Below are 13,985 nucleotides of genomic sequence, written 5' to 3'. Positions count from 1 at the left end.
TGTCATTGACATACTATCTGCTGTGAACACATATGTGTAAAGATAGAACATGTCATTGACATACTATCTGCTGTGAACACATATGTGTAAAGATAGAACATGTCATTGACATACTATCTGCTGTGAACACATATGTGTAAAGATATAACATGTCATTGACATACTATCTGCTGTGAACACATATGTGTAAAGATATAACATGTCATTGACATACTATCTGCTGTGAACACATATGTGTGAAGATAGAACATGTCATTGACACATTATCTGCTGTGAACACATATTCGTAGATTCAACAAGTCATTGATATACCATCTGCTGTGAACATATATGCGTGTTGATAGAACATGTCATTGACGTGTACGATTTATTTCTGAAATAATACTGTAACAAAGATTGTCCACATGTTTTAAACGCAATTACTTTACTGGTCAATAAATATCGATAACTGGAGTAATAATGTTATTTTTTATATATAATATTTCAGATTTCATAATGAATTTTAAAAGTGTTTTGAACTTTGGCTGGGATTCTATCTTTCATACTGAAACTTCTTCAATAACACGTGTAAACCTGATCATGATCGGTTTACAATCAAAAGCATTGAAAACAAATTAGGAACCACATCAAACAATTTTATATCATCTGAAAGTCATTAATAGATTTCAAAATTCCAGATGAAGGAAACATTGCCGTGAAACTGTGCATTTAAAAATACCATTGAAAGATCATTATCTGGGAAATAGCACTAGAAAGTTATTTTATGAAGCTTATCACCGAATGTGTATTAACCATGAGTAATTGAGGTATGGAATTATTTACCATTCACAATAACAATAATTGTAGTAATGTAGAATGTTACTTGTTTACTCGTATGTGACATCAATGAATTAGACACATCGCCGAGTTTGAAGCTACAAGAGCAACACGAAGGGTGTTACATATGGAGCAAGTTCTGCTTACCCCATCGGAGAACATGATATCATGAGATCATTGAGGTATTATTATTGACATCATTAATTTTTTTGTATCACATGAGACATCCCGGTTTTTTGGTGCCTGTAATTCGTGTTCCTTAGTCCTTAGTTTTCTATGTAGTGTTTTTGTAGACTTTGTCGGGTTTTTTTTCCATGGTGTTGTCGGTTTCTCTTCGATATGTGAGTTATGACTGTCCTTTGGTATCCTCCGCCTCTTCAACTTTTATCCCTCCGATTTGAAGGTAGAGATAGACTGGTTTCAGTTGTTAACTTGGTAGAACTATACATCAGTCAAATACAGAAAATAAACGTGTCAATCAGTTAAAAGACAACAGAGTCGAATACGGTGACATAATTGCTTACATCATTACGTCCTATGGTGGATAGTTGTCTTATGGACAATCATACCACATTTCCTTATTTTTACATCGAAGCTGGGAATAGTCAATATATTATGTCCAAGATCGAAGGTATATTATCATCGTAACTAGTAGTAAAATTTACAACCATATATAAGAGATTTTCAATTGTATTTTTCAACGGATTGTATACGAAAACAAATTGGAATTATTACCGCTGTTTTGTACTCTTTCAAGTCCATCCAGTGATATTTGATGTTGGTTGTTAGCCTTTATTCTTTCATATTAAATACGTTAAAAACACTAGGCGCTTATCTTAATAAAATATAAAATACAAATAAAAACAAACAGATTGTCTATCCACGTTTTCCGTAAGTGTTTATGAAAACAATATACAATGTATTGGTAAATCAATATCCTATAAAAAATGCACATCTTCAGAGTCCTAAAATATTCATGATCAAGTGTTTGAGTAATTCTAATCTAATTACAACGCGCTTAAAAATACCACTGAAATTTCATTACAATGTTTCTTTGTAGGAAGGAGGGGAACGGAGTCGATGAACATGATAGACAACTATCACAAAAGAGACGAAAGATTACAAAGGGATGATCAAAGTCATAAGTCGAAAACAAACTGACAAATCCATGGCAATAAACGAAAAACAACCAAGAGACAAACAACAGTATACAAAACACAACATAGCAAACTAAGGACTGAGCAACACTAACCCCACCAAAACCGGGGGTGATCTCAGGTTTTCTGGAAGGGTAATAATATCCTGCTCCACATGTGGCATCCTTTGTGTTGCTCATGTAAGTACAAAACCGGTAATATTTCTTATTCTGTCACATTCCCAAGATACACTACACAGTCCTTTGTATCTATTTTAATTTGTAAAAGAACACCTACTTCACACCTCCTCTCCTCTCAATAAATAGATTTCTAATTTGGTATTTGTATGCCCCGCTTACGATGGCATTATGCATTCCGGTATGTATGTTCAACCGTTTATCCGTTTGTCCGTCTCGTATTAGGTTAAAATTTTGGTTTAAGGTAGTTTAACATGAAGTTGTAGTTACATTAACTTCGAACTTTGTACTGTCATGAAATAGAAGTTCCTTCCTAATTTAAGTTCCAAGTGGAAGAAATATTATGTAATATTATTTCCACCGGAACAAATATTACGGTATTTGTTCCTGACGAAATAAAGGGTATAGCATATGTGTTCCAACAGATATTATGGCACTGTTTATAACAAAATTTCCAGTTTCCAGGGGAACTTTTGTTAGACGGAACAAATATACGTTGACAGTACATATGTTCATTTCGATGCGTACCTTATAAAATATATGCCAAATTATTGAGTTTTGACACAAATTTCATGGTTCAATTCAGTGAACACATAAATGAAATGGTGCGAGCGGAGCATGGCATATGGTATATCAACACATATTATTGTTTGTTATATTTTATATCTCGCTACTTAATTATTTGTATGGTTTTCTGACACCGTAGTATTATCCTTTAGGTTTCAAATTGCTTTTACGTAATGATTGCTTTATTGCGGATATTTTTTTTATCCTTCTAAAGAAACTCGTTTTGTTTCCTTATAATTTCTTTTGATGATGGGGTTTTTGAGACTTTGTCTGCTCTGACAGTGCTATTTCAGTAATATGTTTCTTTACTATAGAAATCCCATTTATCGCATTAAAACATTCAAGAATCATCTGGGCGAGTGCATTCCATTAAACATGTTAAAATCAAACAGATTGAATGTTTATTCATATTGTCTGGAAGTGTTATGAGTTAAGAAGGTCAAGGAATCTGTTATTGTATTAAGTTGTATTAAGTTGTAAAATCATGCCTAACTTAAAGTCTGCATATCTCCTGATGGATCTCTAAGATTTAAAGGTAATAACTTATTAAAGACCATTCATTTATTTACATTAAAGTCGTTTCTCGAGGTATATCAGAATGAACTGCTACCTAACTCAACATTGATGATTGTAATTTATTCACTCGCCCGCAAATCCAAAATCAAAAGATATATAAACTAAAGATACACATACGGCCTACAACAATAGACAAAGTCTATTTATTAAATCGCCTCGGATCCAGAAAAACCGGAAAAAATCTAACGGTAGCTTCCAAAAAATCTGTACAAAATTTCTAAATTAACCCAATATCACCAATCTTATTTTAAAAATTACGACAAACTCTTACGAGATCCTGACATCGGACAGACACACTATATCATGGCAGGATTTAACTATTATACAGACACCAAGTCTTGGTTGTGGAAATGTTCTGTCGGTTTTCCTAAAATATGTCATAAAGTTCAAAAAATTATTCGATTGATTAAATGAATGATTGATCGATGGTTGCATAATATTCTGCGACTTTTTATACCCCTGCATGTGGGGGAATACTGTTTTACCTCTGTCTGTCTGTCCGTCCGTCCGCCCATCCATCCGTTTCAGGGTTTATATGAGTCAGCTATACTGTGTGATGCGTTTTCAGATTCATCACTCAACAACCTCCTGTTTACCGAACACTAACATTATTTCACACATGACATCCAAGTAGATGAAAATTTTCGCCTCATTTATCTCAGGAACTACATTACAAGGATTTCTGAAATTTGGTTTCAGGGTTTATATGAGTCAGCTATACCGTGTGATGCGTTTTCAGATTCATCACTCAACAACTTCCTGTTTACCGAAATATTTGGGCGGGGGTTTCATCAGTGAGCAGTAGCTCACAGTTTCACTTGTTTGTTCATATTCACATAAAGACGAGAATTTGTCAAAATAAAAGATTGGATGGAACTACAACAGAACAATCCGTAATTTACTCTGTAATACCATTGCACACTGTGTAGAGTAAGTACTTAATCACAACCAATGGTTTACCATGGAAAAGAAATATGGTCACCTGCAAGTCTCCGGTTAGAGCGTCTGACGTACCAAATTATAAGCCTAGTATCTATTTTGAGTACCTTTTCAGACACATACCGAAGAAGCGTTCTTGACATAATTTTGTCACGTGACCGTGACGTCACCAACGTTTTTTTCAAAATTTACTCCTTAAAAATGGAATTTAGAATTAAATTATAAGGAATGACTGTAATATTTTTTCTGTCTATGAAGAAATAACATAAAAAATGTGGTGCACACTGAATAACCAGCATAGCGGGTTATTTAAAAGTGTGCACCATATTTTTTAGGTTATTTCGAATCTATGAGCTGATAGACAAAACACTTTCAGCCAATCAGAAGACGTGTTACATCCAAAATTGAATTATTATCCAATATATACCCTCTTTTACCATTGTCAGTCCAACTTTCCCACCATTCTTTCCAGTTAAACCCCGTTGCAAATCTGATTAATGTGTTGTTATTTTTTTTTTCTTCAAATAGATGAAATATTTGCAACTGGACGTTAAGTAAATAACAATGATTCAATTGGATTTTAGTTTTGAAAAAGTATACATACATATTTCTTGTAAGAACCAAGGTTCTTTGATGTGATAAGAACGCATTTTTCCAAGCAAACCCCTTTTAGTGAAACTCGACTCGACTTCGTGTTTCTGCATCCCATATGGTGTTGCACGCGTCATAATACCGTACGGAAGTGTGTGTTTCTGCATCCCATACGGTGTTTGCACGCAACATAACACCGTACGGAAGGCGTCCAGTTAAACTCTTCTATCCTCAGCTCCCCCAGGATACAATACTGCAATGTGATCATTTATTAAACATGTTTACAGTTATTCTTGACAATTTTATGAATCATTTCTGGAATACAATGTACTATTAGCAGACATGTAAGAGAAACTCGTATCTCTTGGGACATAATTATTATACCAAACCTTCATGGAGAAGTGATAAGAACTTTAAAACACAGGATGTTGCTATTATATGAAGTAAGAAATTTAGTTTGTTGTAGCTCAACAAAACACGCTTATATAATTACACCAAGATGTCTTTAAATGAAATTGGATACTCTGCATTTACCGTCCATGTTTTTCAATAATATATAATCAAATCGCTGAAAGACACCCTCCTAAATTATTGAAAACTATCATTCTGCATTGACAATAATTATCTTGGTGTAAATTAGATACACTCATTCGGGCTGACGCCTTCAAGGTGTATCTAATACTTACTTACTTTAGTTAATTCATCTGAATTCCATTATTTAGTTTTCCTTCATACACATTCAACGGAATGCGAAATATGATACCTCTTTATATCTCGAAAATTAGCTGTAATATTAAGTATTTTAAGGACTATTTATTTTCAATCTGCGGAAATAAATAGGGCATAGTAAAACCACTGGAATTTTGGAAAAATGATACTCGCTGTGGGAAAGGTTTAATCAGGAGATTTAGTACTCCGTTGTGTTATTGTGCTATTGTTCTATTTTGTTGCTTAAGTTATGGCCTGTTTGCCAATACAATGTTTAATGATTTGATTGTCATTAGCTTCACATCTAACACCTCTAATATTTGTTGTTTGTAGAAGAATAAAATATTAATTATATAATTATTGATAATGAATCACAGTTAATGTTTGGTTTGTTGATATATGAATAAAACATTCGCTCCTTAAATCAAACATGAATTATGGGAAAACATAGTTAGTATTTTTAATATTCAATTCAAAAATGAAAAAAAATAAACAATGAAAAATAGTTCGCTAGATCGTTTATGTTTAAAAATCCTAGTTCGAAGTTTGCGAAATTTTTTTTACTAGCATGGCTTCGTTTTCTGGATAACACATCAAAACACAGTTACTATTTTGTGTTTGTGTGAGAGAAAGATAATGATAATGGTAATTACTTAATTTTTCGGATAAAACATAGAACACATTAACTATTTTCGGTTAGTTGTGTGTGTTTGTCTTAGAGAGAGATATTGAAAATGAAAATGATAATCAGTCATATTGAAAATGATAATGATAATCAGTCATATTGAAAATGATAATGATAATCAGTCATATTGAAAACGATAATGATAATCAGTCATATTGAAAATGAGAATGATAATCAGTCATATTGAAAATGATAATGATAATCAGTCATATTGAAAATGATAATGATAATCAGTCTTATTGAAAATGATAATGTTTATCAGTCATATTGAAAATAATAATGATAATCATAGTCATAAAGAAAATGATAATGACAATCATAGTCATCATGAAAATGATAATGACAATCATAGTCATCATGAAAATGATAATGACAATCAACGTCCCTGTTCCTCTTCATTGTCTGTTGCATGTTTGCTTGTTTTTTTCCCTTAGTTTGTTCCAGTATCTGTCTCTGTGTTGTGTTACAGTCTCGCCTATTGATTTTTCTATATTTTAATTTTGATTTTAATGAATCTAAGCGATTCGATTCCGGTCTCAATCAACATCTTTCTCAAAATTACTTAATTTATGTAAATGATGAAATTATTTGAAAATTGACAAAAGGGGAAGATAGCAAGGAAGCGATAAAACATCATAAGTCGAAGAAGGGTAAACATCACCATGGTGAAAAGAAAAAAACTGTAATCACCATGGCCCCAAAAAACCAATGAGACATAGACTTCACACACAACTAAAACTGAAGTTAACCGGTTAAAACGCCTTGCTTGTATCATCAATGTTTACATCTATATGCTGTTATGAAGTGAAGTATTATACATGATAGCTTATTAACCCTAGAACCAAAGTCATGTTTATAATGAAAATATCATCAAATATAATTAATATAGAAATTGACCAGCTGGTGAAACATATATCTGGATTTACATTTCTGTTATTATTGGCAATAGTTTCAATAGCCAATGGATAAAGCTATACAACTAGTTTGTCATGACAATTAAAATTCCTGTGATCGTTATCAATAGCAGGTCTTGAGCTAGAGTGATACAAAACTGAAAATAACACTTTATAAACCTTATGCATCCGAAGGGCTTTTCTGGACGTTCTTCCATGCAGAACGCTCAAAGCCCCGGATGTATAATTCCGAAACACGCGAAGATTTATATGACCATAAAGGGACCTTAAAATTTGGGGTTGTTGCTGGGTAAACTTTCCGACAGTTCTCAATTTAAAAGCAAAATATCTGTCCCTATCAAACATATCACTATTTTCCACTGGCAGTCCAAATTTATCGCCCTTCATTTTTGTCGTCACACCTTGCAGAACGTTTTGGGATTAATTGTCCTGAATATGCAATGCATAATACCAAATGCATTAAGTTCGTAGCAGCGTCTTTGACTTGGAGGGTGTACAATATGCGGTTTGACTGTCGACATGTTCTATGCAATAGCAGATGACATTCGAGCTTATCTAAAAAAATATTTGACATGCAGTTTTAATTTGGAAATTGTATTTGACGCTTTTATTTTGATTTGTATACAAAGCCATGTTCTTATAATTAAACTACGAGATGGAATTAATGTAACTTTTACTGGGTCAACCTTCACCAGGAACGCTCACGATAAAAAAAAGTGAAAGCTAAAGACGTATACATTGGCTTGGGTGGTAACTGGTAGCAGTAAATACTACATCAAATGATTAGAATATCCGAACAATTTTACACATAGTCTTCAAATTCTTAAAATGAACCACATGATAAACTTTACCTTGTACAAGATTTGTTTCAATTAGTACCTTTATACAAACAAGACTTTGCTGTAAGGTTAATGGTGAGTTAATTGGGACAGCTGGTCATATATTTATATAGCTATTGGCATAAGCAAGTGGTCACACAGATAAAATGCGAAAGAAAAGTCAGACAATCTTTTCGAAATCTGCACGTGTTAAGTTGTTGTGGTATCTTTAGTTTGATAGTGATCCAGATTATTTGGGGGAAAATCGGCGAAAGAATAATTCAGGTAGGAATTGTTTTACCCTTTCACTTTAGTTCACTTTTTGGTTTGTTTCGGGAATTTTTTTTTAAAGAATCTAGAGGATTTCCGAAGTAACTGTTGGTTGATTGTCTGGATAACGTCCAGTGGCAAATATTTCATGCAAATTCAAGTCGGGTACAAAACATCAATAAATCCAATGGGATTGTTATGTAAAACTTATCAACCAGAATCAAGGACGGGCAAATTTGGATTGCCAATGACAGTCTTGTTTTTTTCTGTTTGCACTGTGACGAAAATTGATAAAGACATAAAAGAATATTTTTACTCAGTTCAGACTATGAGTGAGAACCGTAAACACTGTTGAATTTATAATATCTAAAAGAGACGCGACAATTCCTGACCAAGTCTTGTGTGCATTGATTGATGTTTGGTGTATGCCGCCTTATAGCGCAACAGCTAGCTAGGTTATACCGTGACGAGGGCTAAGATGGTTATTCTTATTGCGACCAGGCAAATCATAGCATACAATCGTATATAATTACATTAGATATATGTTTCATTATTATACGTTATTTTGATTGGCTAACAGCAATCTCGCGTCATTCTTCTATTTCAAAAATGAATTTCATGAATTGTAACATACATGATGACACACGTTTCCACCATAAAATGCACAGGTAAGTAATAGAAAAAAAATGATAGTAATCGTGTTTGCATGATCATAGCGAAAAAAATGTAATTATAAGTATTGAATGCTTCTTTTAGTAATTTCATAGGGTTGTAAAAGCGTTGACCGTGCGTACATTTTTAGAATGAAGCGCTTCCGCGCTTCATACAAAATGTACTACGGTCAACGCTTTTACACCCCAATGAATTTACAAAAATAAGCATTCAATTCTTAAATGAATGCACAACGAAAGTTTTGTTGTTATGCAATTCAACCTCTTGAATAAAGAGTCAGTAACAGCATTCCCTTTATTGAAAATATATTTCTCTGCATTGATACAGGCGACACCAGGATTATTGTAAACTTTATAAATCAATATAGACAAAACAACTCGCAGTATTACGCAATACTCTCACATAATTATTATGACAGGAAACTGTTTACTTGACACTATCATTTCGAATCTGTAGTTTGCCAATAATCCGTTTCCTTCAGTTTATGACATTTCCATTTTCTCAGAATAAAAGTTTACGATGTTATGGCATTATTGAGTGTTAATATTGTCGGCTGCCATTACAATTTCAAATCCGCAATCGGCAAAATAAGATGGCTGGACACAGGGATTTGGTGAATGGACCCCACTTTTCCTTAATTTTTCAAACCTAATATGAACTTATCGTTCACTCTTATTTACACAATCTTACAATAAAAGTAGTTTACCATGTTTGAAAGGGAGGGTATATAAACTACTCTTATTGGATAAGACCAAGAACACACACATAGGTAAAAAATAAGTTGAAATAACAAATAAAATGTTATTAATAATAAATCTGAATAACTCAAAAAAGGTTGGGATGGGTAGTCGATGCCCTAGCTTTTGAGGGCCTAGAACATTTATTTCTTGTCTGAAACGTTTCTATGGGGTTATTCGATTTATTCACAAAAAAAAAACCTGTTTTTGTAGATAAAGTTTAAAAAATTACAAAAAGATACTTATATTAAAAAAATATATATCTTATATAAAAATGCCAGGTTGACAGGGATTAAGAAATATTGTCACCTGACCTGACGTCTTCCATCCAGCAGTTAAATGTATGCATATGCAACGTCTGGTTTCAGCTATTTCAGTTAACTTTTAAAACGAATAGGTATTATTAACAGAGGATTAACTGATACCATTTTTATAGTAGGGTCTGTTTCTTAAATTGAATAAATCTAAACACAACTCCTTCGACCTTAACATTCTTATTCCTTATTTTCATAACAATGAGGGAGCCAAGTTGTTGTAAAAATGTAAAACAATCCTTTATATCCGTGTTATAAAAAAATGTACTTCTTTTTTTAGGTGTGAGTAATCCTACTGTCTACATATGTATCTCAATGATTTGTTCTGTTACATGCACGGATAAAGAAATCTGATATCGTCCCACCCCCCCCCCCCTCCCCCCCCCCTCCCCCCCCCCCCCCCCCAAAAAAAAAAAAAAGAGACAGCAGTCGAATATCGTGTATTAGGGCACCTTTGCGTGATTGACAAACGATTTTTTGGTATTTGATTTCTTCATTTTATTAGAAATTATAAAAAAAGGTTACATGATTGTAATAATTATATATATATATAACGGTACTAATTTTACTGCACCATATGAGCATATATCGACTTCAGAGTTTTTCGAGGTCAAAATATTTGATTTTCCCAAACAAAAATTTAATAATTTACAGTTTAAAATCCCAGGCCATCACACATACTGTATATATAATCACAAGTACCTCACATTATTGAGATATTTTTTTTATCAATTTCGCATTCAACCAATTTTCAAACATCTTCAACATATCTGATTAACACAGACAGTAAACATGGTAAATGTAAGCAGATTCGGATTTTTGAAAGACAGTGTTCTCTAATTCAGTGGTTGTCGTAGGTTGCTGCCTGTCATATTTGTTTTTCCTTTGTTATTTTTAAGTCATAAATCAGGGTCCAGGCCGTTGGTTTATTAAATTTAAATTGTTTAAAATTTTGTCATGTAGGGCATTCTATAATTGACTATATGGGTTTTACTCCCTCTTGAAAGCCGAACGGTTTAAGCGAGTTTTATAGAATGTCTACATTCCTATGTTTGATGCACAAAGATGTGACAAGGTACACACATAAGCGAATTTTAGAATGTCTATGTTCCCATGTTTGATGCAAAAAGATGTGACAAGTTACACACATAAGCGAATTTTAGAATGTGTATGTTCCCCCATGTTTGATGCACAAAGATGTGACAAGGTACACACATATAAGCGAATTTTAGAATGTCTATGTTCCCATGTTTGATGCACAAAGATGTGACAAGGTACACACATCAATTCATGACACAAAACCAACACGCGCAATAGGAAATAATGAAAGGAATTACAATTATGTATGTGTGATTTGATTAAGCACCAATATAATCAAACTTCCGAATGTTCTTACGTTAGAATTAAATGAGAACCAGTTGTCCAAAATATACAGTCCCTTTCCAATTATACATACATTGCTTTCAGTTTAGATTTTTTTTTGCAAAGAACATCTGTTAGTTTGGACAAGATCTTTCCCTTTTGTTAAAAAAGTCTATATTAATTGTAAGAGCATGAAGATGTTACGAATTTTTTTTTTGCAAAGTTATGATTACCATAGATGTGCATGTAATTCACTTATGAACTTGACAACATGCAATTGTGAAATACAATTCATTATGAATATGCTTAATACGAATCATATGCTTCATGAATACGAATCAATCAATAAACTGATAAAGCCAAGAAAAGTTGTTTTTGACAGAATGCGTTCTGACAGGAAACAGTCATTTCTATATCTATCTAGTTTATTTGTATCCTGTTTACAGCATATCATGAATATTAAGCACTGGCAATTATAAATACAATAATGCACATGGTCGGGAAATATAAAACTTTATAATATGTTTTTTTTATAGAAACAGCAAAGTGAAAAGCGAGGATTGCCAAGTATTTTTATTGTTTTGTAGAACAATTGAACCAAATGTTTTCCGACACTGTACACTATTGTTTTTTATCCTGCAATTTAACCCAGGCACTGACGTTTAGTTTTTTTAATTCCGATTTATTGTCTAAGGGTTTTTTTATATAGAGAAATCAACATGGTTAAACGCGGACCGCAGATAGGAACCAAAGCAAAAATCAATATGTGTATACAATATTTGACTGGTTGCAGGATAAAACAATTATATAAACTAGTATTGTTAGTAATAGTATGTGGTCTCAGTTTTATTTTTCGGATCTTTCAGTTCAAACGGCACCTGCTTATATATAATATTTTCATTCAGTTTGTTTTCAATAAGTTTTCTTTGTTCTTTTTTTCTTAAAGTCAAACAAGAACAGTGTGTAAGGTAAGAAATGCGACGGAAAACATGAAATAGTAAAATGCAAATGGGACTAATGTTTCTTTTGGTGTTTTCCCCCCGTTAAATTCCCTACAGTTTGGTTCATTGAATAGTGCAATATACTATATTCCCCGTCCTGTTCATGACGTTGCTGTATGAAATTTAACAGCACGAAGTACAGCAACCAATAGTATACGTTATATATAGATTCTACCACTGTATCGAGTGTGATACGATATTTATCCACTCGAGACAGTTAAATTTTCAAATTTAAAACGCGAGGCTCGCCGAGCGTTTTAAATATTAAAAAAATTAACTGTCGAGAGTGGGTAAATACGTATTACACGAGGTTTGGTGGTGGAATCTGTTTCTCTAATGATTTTCAAACAATACGCAGGCAAATTCATTCCTTCTTTTCGAATGATCTGCAAAAAGATGTGTTCTTTCTATGTGACGTCATCAGGCATGGTCGCCTTTTTCATGCCGTCACAATAGGAAATTCAGAGGAAAGCAAGAAAATTCGACGTCATAATCGGATTTTAACCAATGAAGAACTGAGATCAAACGAACCACACGTTGATTAAATTTTTTTATACAATGGGTGCAGAAAGGGATAAATTGACGAAGAATTAGAGAAATATAGATTCTACCACTGCATCGAGTGTGATACGATATTTATCCACTCGAGACAGTTAAATTTTCAAATTTAAAACGCGAGGCTCGCCGAGCGTTTTAAATATTTAAAATTTAACTGTCAAGAGTGGATAAATATCGTATTACACGAGATTTGGTGGTGGAATCTGTTTCTCTAATGATTTTCAAACATTACGCAGGCAAATTTATTCCTTCTTTTCGAATGATCTGCAAAAAGATGTGTTCTTTCTATGTGACGTCATCAGGCATGGTCGCCTTTTTTCATGCCGTCACAATAGGAAATTCAGAGGAAAGCAAGAAAATTCGACGTCATAATCGGATTTTAACCAATGAAGAACTGAGATCAAACGAACCACACGTTGATTAAATTTTTTTTATACAATGGGTGAAGAAAGGGATAAATTGACGAAGAATTAGAGAAATATGTTTAACCAATCACAACGTCAATAATATACCGAGGTGCGATAATAGAGTATAGGACGGCATGAACTCTTTTCTGCAGTTTTAAAACATCGATTTTAATCATAGTAAATGCGAGCAACCTAATAGACTAAAAGCTGGGACTATCATACTAACCAATATATTATGTTCCAGACTAAAAGTAATCAAACAAGTTGCTTTCTTTAAAAAAAGAAAAGCAACACGTGAACCTAAGACCGCTGACTGGTCACCGAAAGATTGTTGCTGAATTTTTGTTTGCTTTTGAATTGAAATAATTGACTATGAATAGAAGGAGATAATGATGAAGTTAAACTACCTTTATTAAAAATATGTAATAGTGTGTATATTCTTGCACAAGTCAGTTGAAAGCAATGTTGGATAGGTGTGAATAGAAAAGTGTATATACAGCTACTATTTGAATATACATTTTAAAGCTCGACTATTTCATTTATTACTTGGGATTATACATCATTTTTTTATAATCCTATTGCAAATCCCAGATTCTACAAACCGGATGTATAATGCAAATTGCACAAACCAATCGCATTATAAATTTAAGCACTCAGTTTGCTTTATAATCTGGATGCATTTATTTTATCTATCACATCTTTATATTTTGTATCCTG

The 13,985-nt window shown here is 33.0% G+C and overlaps 1 protein-coding gene across 1 annotated transcript in view; it reads left to right on the top strand.

Moving 5' to 3' along the window:
- Positions 1-8,140: 8,140 nt before the first annotated feature.
- LOC127716304 (G-protein coupled receptor moody-like) overlaps positions 8,141-13,985 on the top strand; it is a 51,792-nt gene continuing 45,947 nt past the window's right edge. Inside the window, exon 1 of the mRNA XM_052222475.1 lies at positions 8,141-8,232. The gene's annotated coding sequence lies outside the window, so the exon portion shown is untranslated. The remainder of the gene's footprint in view (positions 8,233-13,985) is intronic.

Source organism: Mytilus californianus, unplaced genomic scaffold, assembly GCF_021869535.1.
Source record: "Mytilus californianus isolate M0D057914Y unplaced genomic scaffold, xbMytCali1.0.p SCAF_9, whole genome shotgun sequence".
Lineage (NCBI taxonomy): Eukaryota > Metazoa > Mollusca > Bivalvia > Mytilida > Mytilidae > Mytilus > Mytilus californianus.
Note: the sequence above shows the minus strand (reverse complement) of the source record. Positions and strands in the feature narration are given on the sequence as shown.